Here is a 20,884-nt window from a genome sequence, read left to right as displayed (position 1 = left end):
AATTATTTTATTTTATAAGGGCCCCTAACACGCAATATACTGCTCCTCTCTTCCTGTAATGCTGGATTATTGGCAATGAAGGGAAACAATCTGCTATTGCTTATTAGGGATCATGTTGACCAAAACTCTAGAAAATGCTGAATAATTAGGATATTAATAGCTGTACCCAATTGCATTTGTTATGTGTATATGTATGCTGTACATAAACCTGTTTTGGCATAAGTATTTATATCTCTGACTTGAAATGCAATATTTTTTACCAGTTCAAAAATAACGTTTTGTTGAAAATATGACAGAGCAAATAATTGTTATTAAGTCTGTTTTATGTCTCTTGTTATGCACTGAAGGAAAATGCACATTTTATAATGACATATTTTAATTTATAATATATAACCATATTCTATTCAATTCTATTCTATAAAAGTATAGTCTATTCCCAACGCAATCGTCTCTATTGCAACAGAGCAGCACCTTAATTTGTTTCCCTGTCCTTAGTCCTTCTCCATGCCGGGTCTTATTGGCATCCTCATTTTTCCACTATGTGGGTTTTCGTCCTCTCTGCGCTGCAGCAACAGAGCGAGCTGTCATGTGCATGGAACAGAGGCTCGTGCGGTTTGATACCCAGCTACACAGCCACCACCAGTCGCTCTTTCTTATTATTTCTCATTAAAAAATATCGTTTCATTTAGGATTTATCGAATGTCACTCCACTCATGAATTCTGACTTGAGAAGACTGAAGGTAAGCTTTCAATATTTTCCCTATATGCTGCATGTTTTCCTCCATAGCAATAGCGAGTGGTTGATTAGTACATTTTTCCAATACTGATGCTGAGGAATGAACCACATCATTAGCCCACTATTATCTGCCTTACTTGACAATTGTTTGTTGACCAAAAGCCATTGTTTTCAATGAGGCTACATTGTAACCACCCAGATGACGGTTGTCTCAGAAAGACTTGCATCACGCTAGATATGAAATGCCATCATTCGATACAGCAGCCCACATCAGTTGCACACAGCAGCGCACCATAGGACGCTTGATGAAGACAAAAGGCAATCCCTACTTACTGCTCTTTCACATGTCGTGAATAGTCTGTGTGCTATTCGAGATAAACCTACTGATGAATGCTTTCATATTTTCCTTAATACAGTATTATATTATTTCCTGGTGATGGAATGTAGTGCATGATGCGGTCAAGATATCGTGAATCTTCTAAGTTCAAACAAGTTGTAGCAGCTTTAGCTATTGTATTGTAGTGTTTTCAATTAAACGACCGTTTCTGCCATTAGCGCATATCAAATAACCTACCATTCATATGACAAATGTAGTATTAAATAGACGGATACTGTTGCTCAATGTGCGCTGCTGTGTTCAATGTTATAGAGAGAGAGAGACGTTTATCATCATTCTGACAAAGAGAGAAGAGAACATCAGTGTTGCAGATGTATCTATTTAACTAAGCAGGTATCGGGAGGTTTTTGCCCTCCTAATTTTACATTTTAGTAGTCACGCTTATCCAATTTACAGGATAAATTAGGGTTAATTGCCTTGCTCAAAGAGATATCTGCAGATTTCTTCACCTAGTCAGCTCAGGGATTCAAACCAGCAACTTTCCAGTTACTGGCCCAACACTCTTAACTGCTAGGCTACCTGCGGTTACCTAAATATTTAGTACCTAAATACTAAATACTATTGATGTTTTCATGGAGGGAAGCTGATATTATTGGGATCATAGGTACAGTTGGCTATATGTTGTTACATATGTTACATATTCCACTTGCAGAACTTCACAAAATATTTTAATTAGAACCTTATCCTCTGTGTTGAACTTAAGAAAGTATGACAAAGCACTGTCACTACAACAGCCTACACTCCTTTTACTGTGACAGGACAAAATAAGTAGGCTATTTTGATTTGTGCATCTCTCTCATCGTCTGTATGTCACAGTGCCTTTATCTTTGCTCAGAAATGTGCTCTCTCTATATTTCTCTATTTTCTCTCAGAGGTATTGGAGCAATATTTGTCGTACAGTAACTGGAATGTATTGTCTGAGATGGTCCTCTTCCAGTCTTGGATTGGTGTTTGTTTGAGAGGTGACAAAAGGCACTAAATCTGATTAAAGGTCAAAATTGGTCCAGACACAAATACTTCATATCGTTGTTGACTTAACTGGCTTCTGTCAGACTGCCATTTTCTGCCATTTTCTTTATAGTTTGTAAATCTACTAAGATGTCACAATTATTTTATGTTGAAAGAAAGACCTTAAATATGTTAGGCTTGGCTACTATCATCCTCGGTCACTTTTGAGCCCTTTATCAATTTCACTGAATCAGTATGCCCATTTATGTCTTGTTATTTGGCAGCAACAGTAGTAAACACGGGGTTAATCAATTTAGAGACATTTGGTTATCAACTTCGTTATGCTACACACTCTGGGGGGAAGATAGATCTTGTCTTTCAATTGAGTTAGGACCAAAAATATACTGTTTTTATTCCTAAACATTTGTTTTATATAGTTTGTAGATAAAGTAGCAGTGTCAATGTGGCTTAACATCAAGGGCTGCAGCATCACAGTATCACACAGTGGAACCAATCGTCAAGTGCCAAGCATCCTCCGCATCACAGTCCTCCTCTCACTGTGTCAGAACTATAACAGGATTACAGAGATGTCATTTCTATATAAAAGATAGAGCATATGTACGTACATACTCTACCCCCACAACCAATATGCTCTTTTAGATGTTTCTTCATCCTACCACAGACTTCCACTGCTGAAAATGAGATGTTTAGATGTTTCATTCAGATAAACTTGAAGGAAATCTGACGTGTAGATTAATAGTGACAACTTGACGGAAATCTGACATCTATAAATATAGCACATCTGACTTGTACTTTCTCTAATGTCATCACAGTTGCGTACAAAGGAGAGGAGGTTTAGGCTAACATTTAGTCTGACTAGTACTCTGACGTCATCACAGTGGGTAAAAGATAGAGGAGGCTTAACATTTGGTCTGGCTGCCTAATGCCTGATAGTGTAGGTTGGTCAGTTTGTTTCAGCCAGTGGTTCGTCATCATCATGCAGTGGGGATAGATGACAACCGAGTCCTGAGGAGGAGGGAGGAGAGAGGCCAGTCCAACTGCGGAGGAGGGTGCATAATCAGATTCATTAGAGCACAGCTAGTCCACTGTGTCAAGTGAACTGGCGCTATGTCATTTCATCTCTGAACAGCGTCAGCTCCACACAGCCAGAAATAGACTCCAGCCGTGGCTTTGCTTTTAGAACTGCAGCCAGCTCTGTCTCTAACACTATAAAATACATGGGATTCTATTCTATAGGGCTGGAGCAGAAACGAAAGAGTCTAAATCAGGTGTTGAATTAGTGTGGTGTTTTATGTTGTAATTTGTTATCAAGACAATACATTTCCTCTGATTAATGCTGTTAGTAAGGCTAAGGTTCAATTGGAATGAGGTGTGATAGCTAATAGGAAGCTGAGTATTCTGTAGTAGACTCTGTGGTAGACCTTTGTCTGGGACTGACTGGCACTATCTGTGGTCTTCCAGACAGATTTCTGTATGGATCTAAAGGACAAACACTCCTGGAACACGTACTGCTGTACACACTCAGTTTTGTATTCTTGTTACAATCACTGCCTGGTAGATTCTTGAACAAACTCAATAGATAGGTAAGAATAGTGGTTTATATCCTCCTCATGATAGCTAGCCTTGGTTTATCTGTCAGCCCAACAATTGCCTATTTGTCTCAAACATCCTCCTGCTCCACTAGTCCCCAGAGAGTCCTTCCAATGGCTTATCATCTAAACCATTCAACCACTGGGGAACATCATACCACATTAGGTCAGGTGTAAGCCACAATCTCTCAGGACAGTTTGACCCTTGTCACACTTCTAATCCAAGCCAAAGCAAGCTGTGCTGTCCTGGTTACCCATCCACCATAGTTGCTGGAACCCTGCTGGAAAGAACCATGTGAAAAGAAAATAAGCAAGCAAGCATAGTGTTTCAGATCTGCACTAAAAGGGTGCGAAAGGGGTATTTGATTGACTGCCCCCAAAATGGTCTGTTTATCTGTCCCAGATTTCACCTTTCAATAGAGTGCATCTCTATAAATAGGAAATGGTAGTATAGAAGAAGAGCCGTCTTTGCCATAATATTTGACTCTTTCATAAAGTATGTAACAACAAACAACATACAAATCATGTATGGAATAGTATAAAATGTTTTGGTGAAAAGTTTACCTTCAAAACATGTAGTAAAGTGTTTTCAATATTATTAATTATTTCCCACTGCTTGTGTGGGAGGCATTCACTCTGTGCTGCTGAACCTTTGACACAGTTTTCTCTGAGGATGGGGTTTTAATCAATGCTGGGCCTGGTGGTCTGGTTGGTATAACTTTGGATTAACAGAGACTAAAACGTGATGCTGTTTTCAAATGTGGGTAATGCCGGTGTCAAAAAAAGAATGTCATTTTAATCTAACACTGGGAAAGAGGTTCCTGGAGTGAAAGTATCCTTTGATTTAAGTGGAAAATTCATCAAACCGGTTAAATAGCTTAAATTGAGAGGTACAGTATTTGCTTGAGGATTAAGAAAATATGTAAAAACATTCAGAACGTTTTACAACAGACCTGCATAATCCTCAGCCATTTTGAATGTTGATTGTGAGATTGGTTGGTTTATGCATTCAATGGTCTATCAGGAATGAAAATGAGTTTCTACACATTGCACTGTACACTCCGAAAGGGATCTTCGGCTGTCCCCATAGGATAACCCTTTTTGGTTCTAGGTAGAACCCTTTTTGATTTCAGGTAGAACTCTTTTGGGTTCCATGTAGAACCACTGTGGAACCAAAAAGGGTTATTCAAAGGGTTCTCCTATGGGGACAGCCGAAGAACCATTTTATTATCTAGATAGCACCTTTTTGTGTGTGGTGCAGTTTCCACGGTGACCAGGCGTACTGTTGACCCTATGTGGGAATAATAGACCATTGCATTGATTGCAGAAGGTCCAGGGAGTCTGGGAAAACATCATTATATGTGGTATAGCAGTGATCCCAAACTCGGTCCGCTGAACCCCAAGGGGTGCACGTATTGTTTTTTGCCCTAGCACTACACAGCTGATTTCAAATAATTAAAGGTTGATGATTAGTTGATTATTTGAATCAGCTGTCTAGTGCTAGGGGAAAAAACAATACGTGCACCCCTAGGGGCCCCTAGGACCGAGTTTGGGAAACACTGTGGTATAGCAAGCTGTGGTATATCAAGCTTTGCATCCCATGGGATAGAAATTGAAAATCAGCTTTAATATTGCAGATAGATTGTGGCTCCCATCAATGTAATTGTCTGCATCATTTCCAATTCACCATATGTTTTTTTGTAAATATACAGTGCATTCAGAAACTATTAAGACCCCTTCCCATCCTGTTTCCATTGATCATCCTTCAATGGACTCCAATCCAAGTTGTTTAAACATCTCGGATTGGAGTCCACCTGTGGTAAATTCAATTGATTGGACATGATTTGGAAAGGCACACACCTGTCTGTATAAGGTCCCACAGTTGACAGTGCATGTCAGAGCAAAAACCAAGCAATGAGGTTGAAGGAATTGTCTGTAGAGCTCCGAGACAGGATTGTGTCGAGGCACAGATCTGGGGAAGGGTACCAAAACATTTCTTGGGGACCCAAGAACACAGTGGCCTCCATCATTCTTAAATGGAAGAAGTTTTGGAACCCCCAAGACTTTTCCTAGAGCTGGCTGCCCGGCCAAACTGAGTAATCGGGGGAAAAGGGCCTTGGTCAGGGAGGTGACCAAGAACCTGATGATCACTCTGACAGAGCTACAGAGTTCCTCTGTGGAGATAGGAGAACCTACCAGAAGGACAACCATCTCTGCAGCACTCCACTAATCGGGCCTTTATGGTAGAGTGGCCAGACGGAAGCCACTCCTCTGTAAAACGCACATGACAGCCCACTTGGAGTTTGCCAAAAGGCACCTAAAGGACTCTAAAGGACCATAAGAAACAAGATTCTCTGGTTTGATGAAACCAAGATTGAACTCTTTGGCCTGAATGCCAAGCGTCACGACTGGAGGAAACCTGGCACCATCCACCATCATGTTTTTCAGCGGCAGTGACTGGGAGACTAGTCAGGATCGAGGGAAAGATAGACGGCGCAAAGTACAGAGAGATCTTTGAGGAAAACCTGCTCCAAAGTGCTCAGGACCTCACACTGGGGCGAAGGTTCACCTAACAGGACAACGACCTTAAGCACACAGCCAAGACAAAGCAGGAGTGGCTTCTGGACAAATCTCTCAATGTCCTTGAGTGGCCCAGCTTTAGCTAGGACTTGAACCTGACCGAACATCTCTGGAGAGACCTGAAAATAACTGTGCAGCAATACTCACCATCCAACCTGACAGAGCTTGAGAGGATCTGCAGAGAAAAATGAGAAAATGAGAAACTCCCCAAATACAGGTGTGCCAAGCTTGCAGCTTCATACCCAAGAAGACTTGAGGCTGTAATCGCTGCCAAAGGTGCTTCAACAAAGTACTGAGTAAAGGGTCTGAATACTTATGTAAATGTTATTTTCACTTTTGTATTTTTTATACATTTGCAAAAATTTCCAAAATTCTGTTTTTGCTTTGTTGGATATTGTGGGTAGATTGATGTGGGGGGAAAACTATGTAATACATTTTAGATAAGCTTGTAACATAACAAAATGAGGAAAAAGTAAAGTGTCTGAATATTTTTCCGAATGAACTGTATTTATTTCTTTGATATATTTTCCTTTATTATTTTCCCCTAGCCCTACCATCCCTCCCCTAAATGGAGTAAACTAATGGACAACTACTCTTAGGCTTCCGCTTCCAGCCTATACCCACTATATATATATTTCACAGACACAGCACATCTCACGTCCTTCAGCTCCACTCAACCATTCCCATCTATCTCTGAACACCATCCAGTTTCGATTTCTATTTGCCAAACTTTTTACTGGTACCATATATGCCAATTATTTGATTGTACGACCGCATTCTGTCCCCTATCAACACTTTATTTTATTTTTTTGGTGCCAGAGAGAATGACATAAGAAAGTTGTCAAGACGACTAGCTTGATTGAGCCTCCACCATGTATATCTTACTAGATCAGGATATTTAAGCCTCCATATATCCACTAGTTCCATTATATCAATGATATGTGATTTCTTTAAGTGCATAAGGGTGATAGTTTGTAGTGTGATTTCCTTTACAGTACATTTAGTTATTTAAAACCATATTATAATCTTCCACCATAATAATAGAGTCTTGTATTGCTTGTACAGCAGGCTTGATCAATTATTATATATATTTTCAAAGAAGCATGGAACATCATTATTTGGACCATATAGATTAATGAGCCAAATCTCCTTATGGTTCAATAACATATCTAAAATAATCCATCTACTGAACCTTGAGGATCTGTTTGAAAAATATGCATATTCGGATCAACATTGCTATTCTTAGAGGAGGTATCCTTACCCAGTTGGAGTTTTATTTGATTTGTTCCAGCTTTGTGTCAAGTCACCTCGGGGGATGTTAACTCTTCCAACTACTTGGTGTTATTGTGCGAAGGCTACTTACATTCCATTATCTGTCTGTTTTGGAGCATGTGAAAAAGAAGAGGAGGTTCACTGTCTTGACTGTAATGTGCCATAGCTTTATGGCTATTTTTTTCATCCTTTAGTTAAATGGTGTGTATATTTTATACCGTTTTTTTCTCTCCCCAAACATGTTTTGACCAGGAACTAATTTTCTTCAGAAAAGAAAGCATGCAATTGTGGCTGAGGTGGTTGGGTGAACATGATGAGTAATCCTACCTGAGACCTGAAAACTCATGCTAGCCCCCATCTCATGCCTTACCTCGACTGTAGCTCAGTGGTCTATCATGGTCTTGAGTCACACAGACAGCACAGGTTTGTATCTGTAAACCCCAGGACCCCAACCAAAGAGACAAAGAGAAAGAGCACTGTAGGTGGAGGGATTGGATCATTTTGTTATCCTCTTAGCCTAAGCAGTGGTGACTGTAACCTGTTTATCAGGACTTGGGGAACTGTGTGCTCTGACACACATAATCAACAGGACATGCTGAGGAACCCAAGTTACTAAATACTGTACCCTGGGTAGGGCTGGTTAAAAACATCTGTGGTGACACAACAGTAGCCTATGTGAGGAGCTGGAACCCAATCTCCAAATAAACCGTCAACCTGTGGCGTAACTGCAGTAACAGAATTACCCCATGGCTTGACGTTTTAATTACAACATGTGTTGCCGTATTTTAGCTGTCACAGAATTAAGCCATGGCTTGACATTTTAATTACGCCATGTTGTACCGAATTGTAGCTGTCATCAAAAGTGAAACTAAAACATATGTTTAGGCATTAATTCCGAATGGTTAAATTAAGGGAAAGAGTGCTTAGCACTGGGGTTGAACACGCGACCTTCGGAGCCGGAGTCTGTGGTGTAAATGCCCATCCACATCCAAAACACCCTAGCAAGCCGCAAGCCCTCTAGAAATAAATAGAAGCTCACGTTGCCTCTAGTGGATGGTATAGCTTCCACATTTCACCAGGTGGTCCAAACATAATCTGGTACATGCAGAATCGGCACCTCCTGGCGTATTCCATAAGAGAATAAACCAAATTAGAAGATAGTCATATTGATTGCAAACAGATGGTGGCAGATTGACTGGGCAGAATCTGTTCACTTTATTTAATATCCCCATCATTCACTGTAGCATTCAATTTGCCAGTCAAAAGTTGGGACACACCTACTAATTCAAGGGTTTTTCTTCATTTTTACTATTTTCTACATTGTAAAAAATAGTGAAGACATCAAAACTATGAAATAAAACATATGGAATCATGTAGTAACCAAGCAAGTGTTAAACAAATAAAAATATATTTTAGATTCTTCAAAGTAGCCACCCTTTGCCTTGATGACAGCTTTGCACACTCTTGGCGTTCTCTCAACCGGCTTCACCGGGAATGCTTTTCCAACAGTTTTGAATGCTGAGCACTTGTTGGCTGCTTTTCCTTCACTCTGCGGTCCAACTCATCCCAAACCTACTCAACCGGGTTGAGGCCAGGTGATTGTGGAGGCCAGGTCATCTGATGCAGCACTCCATCACTCTCCTTCTTGGTCAAATAGCCCTTACACAGCGTGGAGATGTGTTGGGTAATCGTTCTGTAGAAAAACAAATTATATTCCCACTAAGCACAAACCAGATGGGATGGTGTATCACTGCAGGATGCTGTGGTAGCCATGCTGGTTAAGTGTGCCTTGAATTCTACATAAATCACAGACAGTGTCACCAGCAAAGCACCCCCACACCATCACACCTCCTCCTCCATGCTTCACGGTGGGAACCACACCTGCAGCGATCATCCGTTCACCTACTCTGTGTCTCACAAAGACACAGCGGTTGGAACCAAAAACTTCAAATTTGGACTCAACAGACAAAAATATAGATTTCCACTGGTCTAATGTCCATTGCTCGTGTAAGCAAGTCTCTTCTTATTATTGGTGTCCTTTAGTAGTGGTTTCGTTGCAGCAATTCGACTATGAAGGCCTGATTCACGCAATCTTCTCTGAACAGTTGATGTTACGATGTGTCTGTTACTTAAACTCTGTGAAGCATTTATTTGGGCTGCAATTTCTGAGGGTGGTAACTCTAATGAACTTATCCTCTGCAGCAGAGGTAACTCTGGCTCTTCCTTTCCTGTAGCGGTCCTCATGAGAGCCAGTTTCATCATAGCGCTTGATGGTTTTTGCTACTGCGCTTGAAGAAACTTTCAGAGTTCTTGACATTTTCCGAATTGACTGACCTTCATATCTTAAAGTAATGATGGACTGTCGTTTCTCTTTGCTTATTTGAGTATTTCTTACCATAATATGGGTTTGGTCTTTTACCAAATAGTGCTATTTTCTGTACACCACCCTTAACTTGTCACAACACAACTGATTGGCTCAAATGCATTAAGAAGGAAAGAAATCCCACAAATTAACTTTTAACAAGGCACACATTATAATTGAAATGCATTCCAGGTGACTACCTCATGAAGCTGGTTGAGAGAATGCCAAGCGTGTGCATAGCTGTCATCAAGACAAAGGGTGGCTACTTTGAAGTGTCTCAAATATAAAATATATTTTTATTTGTTTACCACTTTTTGGTTACTACATGATTCCATATGTGTTATTTCATAGTTTTGAGGTCTTCATTATTATTATACAATGTAGAAAATTGTCAAAATAAAGAAAAACCCTTAAATGAGTAGGTGTGTCCAAACTTTTGACTGGTACTGTATTTCAACCTTTTAGTGTATTCTTTTTTAATATGTAAACATCACATAAATCTGTGGAGAGGAAAGGTTTTCCTCGTTTCAGGAGAAGCCAATATTTCTGACACATTGAAGTGTTTCAGCATGCATTATTGTTTCAAATGTACTGTAATGTAAACTTGGAAATTTTCACAGTATAAATCCAAGACATTTCTCACTTAATTTTTTTAAACAAATTGGGTGTTAATTATCGGCAGTTGAATAGATTGATTCAATTATTTGATATGTGTACTTTATGAGTTTGAGATGATGAACACATGTAGACTTTGAAATGATCAGATTTGCCAAAAGGTGTTTCTCACATTGCTATTCTCGCTGTGTCTATATTAAATGATCCTTTTATTGATCTTCTTCTTTGACATTCTTTCATCTGTGTACTATGAGAGTTGTTCCATAATGGATTATACATTTTTCACATTTCTTGAATCCTCATCTCTGTAGCTGTTAGCCGTTATTTTCCTCTTTACTCAGCACCCCTCTCCGCTGTAGAAACCTTTTAGAGAATGTTCACATAGTACCATGCTGTGTTAATTATGGATGGATGTACAGTTCAGTAGGTTAGTGTCCCAGCTCACAAGCTATTTCTATATATACTGTTAAGTGTTCAGATTTGTGATACTGGTTTGGTTTCTGTAGGATGTGGGTGGTGGTGTGGTTGTGGTAGCTTTACACTAATCGATAGTACAACTAGGCTGTGAAAGATCCACTTTTAGGGTGAACAAGATTTCCACATGAACTCCCCACTGTGTTTATGTCTACCCTCTGGAAGAAGAAAGTAGCCATGTGAAATGCAGACGTCAAAATGATAAACAGTGAAAGGCAAGAATATACAGTATCGTGCAGAGACGTTAGCAAAAGCCTGCTTCAATGTTTTTTTTATCACTTTGGTGCAATTTTCATATGTACGTGTTACATTTTCACAAAGCTTAGTACAAAACTCAAAACAGATCACCAAGCAGATCAGCAGTTGTTTCAAAACCATAAGCACATTATAAATTGACTAAGTACATTTGAAGTCGAAAGTTTACATACACCTTAGCCAAATACATTTCAACTCAGTATTTCACAATTCCTAACATTTAATTCTAGTAAAAATTCCCTGTCTTAGGTCAGTTAGGATCACCACTTTATTTTAAGAATGTGAAATGTCAGTAAAATATTAGAGAGAATGATTTCTTTCAGCTTTTATTTCTTTCATCACATTCCCAGTGGGTCAGAAGTTTACATACACTCAATTAGTATTTGGTAGCATTGCCTTTAAATTGTTTAACTTGGGTCAAACGTTTCAGGTAGCCTTCCATTAGCTTCCCACAATAAGTGGGTGAATTTTGGCCCATTCCTCCTGACAGACCTGGTGTAACTGAGTCAGGATTGTAGGCCTCCTTGCTCGCACACGCTTTTTCAGTTCTGCCCACAAATTTTCTATGGGATTGAGGTCAGGGCTTTGTGATGGCCACTCCAATACCTTGACTTTGTTGTCCTTAAGCCATTTTGCCGCAACTTTGGAAGTATGCTTGGGGTCATTGTCCATTTGGAAGACCCATTTGCGACCAAGCTTTAACTTCCTGACTGATGTCTTGAGATGTTGCTTCAATATATCCACATACATTTTCCTGCCTCATGATGTCATCTATTTTGTGAAGTGCACCAGTCCCTCCTGCAGCAAAGCACCCCCACGACATGATGCTGCCACCCCCGTGCTTCACGGTTGGGATGGTGTTCTTCGGCTTGCAAGCATCCCCCTTTTTCCTCCAAACATAACGATGGTCATTATGGCCAAACAGTTCTATTTTTGTTTCATCAGACCAGAGGACATTTCTCCAGAAAGTACGATCTTTGTCTCCATGTGCAGTTGCAAACCGTAGTCTGGCTTTTTTTATGGCAGTTTTGGAACAGTGGCTTCTTCCTTGCTGAGAGGCCTTTCAGGTTATGTCGATATAGGACTCGTTTTACTGTGGATATAGGTAATTTTGTACCTGTTTCAGCCAGCATCTTCACAAGGTCCTTTGCTGTTGTTCTGGGATTGATTTGCACTTTTCGCACCAAAGTACGTTCATCTCTAGGAGACAGAACGTGTCTCCTTCCTGAGCGGTATGACGGCTGCGTTGTTCCATGGTGTTTATACTTGCGTACTATTGTTTATACAGATGAACGTGTTACATTCAGGCATTTGGAAATTGCTCCCAAGGATGAACCAGACTTGTGGAGGTCTACCATTTTTTCTGAGGTCTTGGCTGATTTCCCCATGATGTCAAGCAAAGAGGCACTGAGTTTGGAGGTAGGCCTTGAAAAACATCCACAGGTATACCTCCAATTGTATCAAATGATGTCAATTAGCCTATCAGAAGCTTCTAAAGCCATGACATAATTTTCCAAGCTGTTTAAAGGCACAGTCAACTTAGTGTATGTAAACTTCTGACCCACTGGAATTGTGATACAGTGAATTATAAGTAAAATAATCTGTCTGTAAGCAATTGTTGGAAAAATGACTTGTGTCATGCACAAAGTAGATGTCCTAACCGACTTGCCAAAACGATAGTTTGTTAACAAGAAATATGTGGAGTAGTTGAAAAAGGAGTTTTAATGACTCCAACCTAAATGTATGTAAACTTCTGACTTCAACTGTATAACACACAAAATCATACAGTCACTTTTTCACCAAACTTAGTCAATGTTTAATCTAGAAATGCATGTTTCACGTTCATATAAAGTGCTTTTCACAATGCAATTCTCACATTATGTTTGATATGATTGTCATGTCATGCCAGTAGCATAACACCCTGCATCCCACTGCTGTCTTTCGTCTGAAGCGAAGCAGGATTGGTCCCTGGATGGGAGACCAGATGCTGCTGGATGTGGTGTTGGAGGGCCAGTAGGAGGCACTCTTTCCTCTGGTCTAAAACAATATCCCAATTCCCCAGGAAAGTGATTGCCCTGTGTAGGGTGCTGTCTTCTGGTTGGGATGTTAAATCGGTGTCCTGACTCTCTGTGGTCACTGGTTAAATTCTGGTGTCCTGGCTAAATTCCCAATCTGGCCCTCACACCATCATCCCAAGCCTCCAATTGGCTCATTCATCTCCCCTGTAACTATTCCCCCGGTTGTTGCTGTAAATGAGAATGTGTTTTCAGTTAATTTACCTGATTAAAAAAATATATTTTACTATTACTTAATCCGATTACTCTTAGTTGATAATCACTTACCGTTTGGTAAACCTATAGATTTTAAAATGGTTAGTCTACTACAGATTTAGAGAACTAAATAATTTATATGTATGCAAGTATAAACATGTAAAGTATGATATATACTGTAATGTGCTATTATAATACTATTACAATTTTACTTTACGGTAATCATTTTTTGAGGGGATATTGACAAGATCAGAGATGTACCAGAGGAGACTGGTGGGAGGAGCTATAGGAGGATGGGCTCATTGGAATGGAATAAATGGAACGTATCAAACATATGGAAACCACATGTTTGGTTCTGGTCCATTATTCCATTTCAGCCATTACAATGAGCCCGTCCTCCTATAGCTCCTCCCATCAGCATCCACTACAATGTACTGTATGTAAAAGATACATTCCCATATACAGAAATCATGTATCCACTATTAAGTTACTAGGGTCTTTTTGTTGGGGGGGTTCACACTGCTTTGGTCAATACAGGGGGGTTCACAATGCTTTGGTCCATACAGTACTGTAATGCCGTAATATATGCCATTTATGGAGCAGATGCTTTTATCCAAAGTGACAACATATCCTAAGTTCCTAAATTTTTGTATGTGACCTCAGTGGGAATCAAACCCACAAGTCTGGTGTTGCTTACTAACTGAGCCATACAGGACCACTACAATACATAAGTACAGTACAATACTGTAAAATACAATACATGATTACAATCCATGAGTGTGCCACCCTCCTTCAGGCCATGGATCAGGTATGCAATGATATCAATCAAGACCTACAGTGCCTTTGGAAAGTATTCAGACCCCTTGAATTTTTCCACATTTTGTAACAACCTTATTCTAAAATGTATTAAATTGTTAATTTTTTCTCATCAATCTACGCACAATATCCCATAATGACAAAGCAAAAACTATTTTTTTAGAAATCTTTTACTAAATTATAAAATGAAATAAAACTGAATTATCACATTTATGTATGTATTCAGACGCTTTACTCATAATTTGTTGACACACCTTTGGCAGCAATTACAGACTCAAGTCTTCTTGGGTATGACGATACAAGCTCGGCACAATTCTTCTCTGCAGATCCTCTCATGCTCTGTGAGGTTAGATGGGGAGCGTCGCTGCACAGCTATTTTCAGGACTCTCCAGAGATATTCGATCGGGTTCAAGTCCGGGCTATGACTGGGTCGCTCAAGGACATTCAGAGACTTGTCCCGAAGCTACTCCTGCATTGTCTTGGCTGTGTGCTAAGAGTTGTTGTCCTGTTGGAAGGTGAACCTTTGCCACGGTCTGAGGTCCTGAGCGCTTTGGACCAGGTTTTCATCAAGGATCTCTCTGTACTTTGCCCCGTTCATCTTTTTAATTTTATTTCACTTTATTTTCATAACTTTGTATTTTTTTCTTATTTTTTTTAGAGGGTGGATCAGCTTTAATATTGCGGAGAGATTGTTGCTTCCATCAATGTAATTGTACACATTTTTGGGGTTGAATATATATATATATATATATATATATATATATATATATATATATATATACAGTATATATACACTGCTCAAAAAAATAAAGGGAACATTTAAACCTGTTGGGGATGGGGGCGCTGTTTAGACTATTTATGCTAATTTGGCTAATTTTTTAAACGGCTTCCCACAAAATCCTTGATCGTACAATATGCATATTATTATTATTATTGGATAGAAAACAGTCTATAGTTTCTATAGGAGTTGAAATTTTGTCTCTAAGTGGAACAGAGCCCATTCTACAGCAATTTCCCTGACATGGAGTCAGATTTGAGAAATGTTGGCCACTCTTCTGAAGTCATTTAAAAGGGCACTGTCGTTGCTATGACTATACGGACACTTCTTACGTCTTCCCCTGGATGCCTTTACGTGATGACGATTCCAACGGGGTCGATTGCGCGTTCACAGGCCCTACAAATGAAAAAACCCTGAAGCTAGTCATTCTTTGGGAGCTGCGTCATGAGCCTAGAGGACACCGGCGCGCACCTGTTCCAAGCGTTAGTTTAGCCTGTTATATTTCTCCGGTCATCTTTTCACTCGTTATAGGAGTTAAAAACATCATAAGGTAGTTAATTTAAAGCGTTTTATAGCAATTTATATCCGTTTAGTGCGATTTTGGGACATTTATTTTTGCAACGATGTGAAAAGTTGGGCACGCTTTTCAGTTCATCCCGAACGCAGTTGACATTTCCACATGGCAAGAGGACAGCTTTCCACCAAAAGACGATTTCTCCCAAGAAAGGATCCTTTGCCCAAGATACTGATGGAAGAACAGCTCAAGGTAGGACATTTTTATTATGATAAATCGTGTTTCTGTCGAAACAACATTTTAGTGGCTTAGGACGCCATGTTTTTTGACGTAGCTTCGCTTGGCGCAAACTGTATTGAAAAGTAAGGATAAATTAAAAAATGTAATAACGCAATTGTATTAAGAATTAAATTGTCTATCAATCCCTGTCCACCCTATATTTTTTAGTCACGTTTATGAGTATTTATGTATAAGAGTAGATCACTGTCTAAGTGGCGCAAGGACTTTTTCTTTACCAGCTTGTCTACATTTCACATTGTCTAACCATGATTTTGGTGGCTAAATATAAACATTTTCGATCAAACTGTATATGCATGTTGTAATGTGATGTTACAGGAGTGTCATCGGAAGAATTCTGAGAAGGTTAGTGAAAAAATTAATATCTTTTGGCGATGTTGACTTTTATCGCTCACTTTGGCTAGAATCAATGCTGGGCTGCTAATTGCTATGTGCTAAGCTAATATAACGATTTATTGTGTTTTCGCTGTAAGACACTTAGAAAATCTGAAATATTGTCTGTATTCACAGGATCTGTGTCTTTCGATTCGTGTATGCTGTGTATTTTTACGAAATGTTTGATGATTAGTAGTTAGGTAAACACGTTGCTCATTGTAATTATTCTAGTCCATTTGTGATGGTGGGTGCAATTGTAAACTATGCCATCTACCTGAAATATGCACTTTTTTCTAACAAAACCTATCCCATACCATAAATATGTTATCAGACTGTCATCTAATGAGTTTTTTTGTTGGTTAGGGGCTATAAATATCTTAGTTTAGCCGAATTGGTGATGGCTACTGGTGTTGGTGGACAAATAAAAGATGGTGGATTATGCTAATGTGTTTTTAGGTAATAGATGTACATCTTTACATATTGTGTCTTCCCTGTAAAACATTTTAAAAATCGGAAATGTTGACTGGATTCATAAGATCTGTGTCTTTCATTAGCTGTATTGGACTTTAATGTGTGAAAGTTAAATATTTTAAAAAAATATTTTTTTTGAATTTCGCGGCACTGGTTTTTCAGTGGGGGGGGGGGGGGGGTGTGCCGCTAGCGCCACGCTGATCCTAGACAGGTTTTAAACAACACAATGTAACTCCAAGTCAATCACACTTCTATGAAATCAAACTGTCCACTTAGGAAGCAACACTGATTGACAATAAATGTCACATGCTGTTGTGCAAATGGAATAGACAAAAGGTGGAAATTATAGGCAATTAGCAAGACACCCCCAAAAAAAGGAGTGATTCTGCAGGTGGTGACCACAGACAACTTCTCAGTTCTGCTTCCTGGCTGATGTTTTGGTCACTTTTGAATGCTGGCGGTGCTCTCACTCTAGTGGTAGCATGAGACGGAGTCTACAACCCACACAAGTGGCTCAGGTAGTGCAGTTCATCCAGGATGGCACATCAATGCGAGCTGTGGCAAAAAGGTTTGCTGTGTCTGTCAGCGTAGTGTCCAGAGCATGGAGGCGCTACCAGGAGACAGGCCAGTACATTAGGAGACGTGGAGGAGGCCGTAGGAGGGCAACAACCCAGCAGCAGGACCGCTACCTCCGCCTTTGTGCCAGGAGGTGCACTGCCAGAGCCCTGGAAAATGACCTCCAGCAGGCCACAAATGTGCATGTGTCTGCTCAAACGGTCAGAAACAGACTCTCTGCCTATTTTATTATTTTCTTTTTATTGGCCAGTCTGAGATATGGCTTTTTCTTTGCAACTCTGCCTAGAAGGCCAGCATCCCGGAGTTGCCTCTTCACTGTTGACGTTGAGACTGGTGTTTTGCAGGTACTATTTAATGAAGCTGCCAGGTGAGGACTTGTGAGACGTCTGTTTCTCAAACTAGTCACTGATGTACTTGTCCTCTTGCTCAGTTGTGCACCGGGGCCTCCCACTCCTCTTTCTATTCTGGTTAGAGCCGGTTTGCGCTGTTCTTTGAAGGGAGTAGAACACAGCGTTGTACGAGATCTTCAGTTTCTTGGCAATTTTTCACATGGAATATCCTTCATTTCTCAGAACAAGAATAGACTAACGAGTTTCACAAGAAAGTTATTTGTTTCTGGACATTTTGAACCTGTAGTTGAACCCACAAATGCTGATGCTCCAGATACTCAACTCGTCTAAAGAAGACTAGTTGTATTGCTTCTTTAATCAGAACAGCAGTTTTCAGCTGTGCTAACATAAGTGCAAAAGGGTTTTCTAATTATCAGTTAGCCTTTTAAAATTATAAACTTGGATTAGCTAACACAACGTGCCATTGGAACACAGGAGTGAAGGTTGATGGTAATGGGCCTCTGTACGCCTATGTAGATATTCCATAAAAAAATCTGCCGTTTCCAGCTACAATAGTAATTTACAACATTAACAATGTCTACACTGTATTTCTGATCAATTTGATGTTATTTTAATGGACCAAAAAATTGCTTTTCCTTCAAAATCAAAGACATTTCTAAGTGACCACAAACTTTTGAACGGCAGTGTACATAAACTCAGCAAAAAAAGAAACGTCCTCTCACTGTCAACTGCATTTATTTTCAGCAAACTTAACATGTGTAAATATTTGTATGAACGTAAGAAGATTCAACAACTGAGACATAAACTGAACAAGTTCCACATACATGTGACTAACAGAAATTGAATAATGTGTCCATGAACAAAGGGGGGGGTCAAAATCAAAAGTAACAGTCAGTATCTGGTGTGGCCACCAGCTGCATTAAGTACTGCAGTGCATCTCCTCCTTATGACCTGCACTAGATTTTCCAGTTCTCGCTGTGAGGTGTTACCCCGCTCTTCCACCAAGTTGCCTGACATTTCTGGGGGGAATGGCCCTAGCCCTCACCCTCCGATCCAACAGGTCCCAGACATGCTCAATGGGATTGAGATACGGGCTCTTTGCTGGCCATGGCAGAACACTGACATTCCTGTCTTGCAGGAAATCACGCACAGAACGAGCAGTATGGCTGGTGGCATTGTCATGCTGGAGGGTCATGTCAGGACGAGCCTGCAGAAGGAGTACCACATGAGGGAAGAGGATGTCTTCCCTGTAACGTACAGCGTTGAGATTGCCTGCAATGACAACAAGCTCAGTCCGATGATGCTGTGACACACCGGCCCAGACCATGTCGGACCCTCCACCTCCAAATCGATCCCGCTCCAGAGTACAGGCCTCGGTGTAACGCTCATTCCTTTGACGATAAACGCGAATCCAACCATCAGCCTTGGTGAGACAAAACCGCGACTCGTCAGTGAAGAGCACTTTTTGCCAGTCCTGTCTGGTCCAGCGATGGTGGGTTTGTGCCCATAGGCAACGTTGTTGCCGGTGATGTCTGGTGAGGACCTGCCTTACAACAGGCCTACAAGCCCTCAGTCCAGCCTCTCTCAGCTTATTGTGGACAGTCTGAGCACTGATGGAGGGATTGTGCGTTCCTGGTGTAACTCGGGCAGTTGTTGTTGCCATCCTGTACCTGTCCCGCAGGTGTGACGTTTGGATGTGCCGATCCTGTGCAGGTGTTGTTACACGTGGTCTGCCACTGTGAGGACGATCAGCTGTCCATCCTGTCTCCCTGTAGCGCTGTCTTAGCCGTCTCACAGTACGGACATCGCAATTTATTGCCCTGGCACCTTTGCAGTCCTCATGCTTCCTTGCAGCATGCCTAAGGCACATTCACGCAGATGAGCAGGGACCCTGGGCATCTTTCTTTTGACTAAGTAGAAAGGCCTCTTTAGTGTCCTAAGTTTTCATAACTGTGACCTTAATTGCCTACCGTCTGTAAGCTGTTAGTGTCTTAACCACCGTTCCACAGGTGCATGTTCATTAACTGTTTGGTTCATTGAACAAGCATGGGAAACGGTGTTTAAACCCTTTACAAAAAAGTTATTTTGATTTTTACAAATTATCTTTGAGAGACAGGGTCCTGAACAAGGGACGTTTCTTTTTTGCTAAGTTTATATACATAAATACACATCCAAACTTTTTTTGAATATACCTTCCTTTATTATTCCCCGTAAACCCTACCACCCCTCCCCCAATTGAAGTAAATGAATAAACAATAACACTTAGGCTTCTACTTCCAGATTATACATACTGTACACATTCTACAGACAATCTATTTTACAATAGTTATATTTTGTTTGTTTTTAGTCTTTGACCTTCCTCTATTTCTGATGTCCATCCAGTTTGATTTCTATTTGCCATAAATTTGTAACTGCTATTTCACAAAAGTTCTGAACCTATATACATTTTACAGACCCCGTATGTTTTACATTTGTTATCTTATTGTTATTAGTCCCATCCTTCAGCTCCATTCAACCCATCCAATATATCTCTTAACACCATCCATTTTGGATTTCTATTTGCCATATTTTTCAACTGTGCTGTGATGCTTCACAAAAGTACACGTTCATCTTTCCCTCGATCCTGACTAGTTTCCCAGTCCCTTTCGCTGAAAAACTTCCCCACAGCATGATGCTGCCTCCACCATGCTTCACCATAGGGATGTTGCCAGATTTCCTCTAGATGTGACACTTGACAGTCAGGCCAAAGAGTTCAATCTTGGTTTCATCAGACCAGAGAATCTTGTTTCTCCCATCTCCACAGAGGAACTCTGCAGCTCTGTCAGAGTGACCATCGGGTTCTTGGTCACCTCCCTGACCAAGGCCCCAGCTCTAGGAAGAGTCTTGGTGGTTCCAAACATCTTACATTTAAGAATAATGGAAGCTACTGTGTTCTTTGGGACCTCCAATGCTGCAGACATTTTTTGGTACCCTTCCCCAGATCTGTGCCTCAACACAATCCTGTCTCGAAGCTCTGACATGCACTGTCAACTGTGGGACCTTATATAGACAGATGTGTGCCTTTCCAAATCATGTCCAATCAATTGAATTTGCCACAGGTGGACTCCAAGTTGTAGAAACATCTCAAGGATGATCAATGGAAACAGGATGCCCCTGAGCTCAATTTAGAGTCTCATAGCAAAGGGTCT

General features: G+C 40.4%; 1 protein-coding gene across 6 annotated transcripts in view; it reads left to right on the top strand.

Annotated features, from left to right (window-relative positions):
- Positions 1-519: 519 nt before the first annotated feature.
- The window catches only part of LOC129814071 (disks large-associated protein 1-like), a 112,979-nt gene continuing 92,614 nt past the window's right edge, over positions 520-20,884 (top strand). For 3 of the 6 annotated variants that reach the window (XM_055866851.1, XM_055866849.1, XM_055866852.1), the window contains exon 1: positions 520-740. The gene's annotated coding sequence lies outside the window, so the exon portion shown is untranslated. The remainder of the gene's footprint in view (positions 741-20,884) is intronic. The other 3 variants (XR_008753227.1, XM_055866850.1, XM_055866848.1) reach the window with 1 other exon arrangement.

The sequence above is a fragment of the Salvelinus fontinalis genome, chromosome 17 (assembly GCF_029448725.1).
Source record: "Salvelinus fontinalis isolate EN_2023a chromosome 17, ASM2944872v1, whole genome shotgun sequence".
Taxonomy (NCBI): Eukaryota; Metazoa; Chordata; class Actinopteri; order Salmoniformes; family Salmonidae; genus Salvelinus; species Salvelinus fontinalis.
Note: the sequence above shows the minus strand (reverse complement) of the source record. Positions and strands in the feature narration are given on the sequence as shown.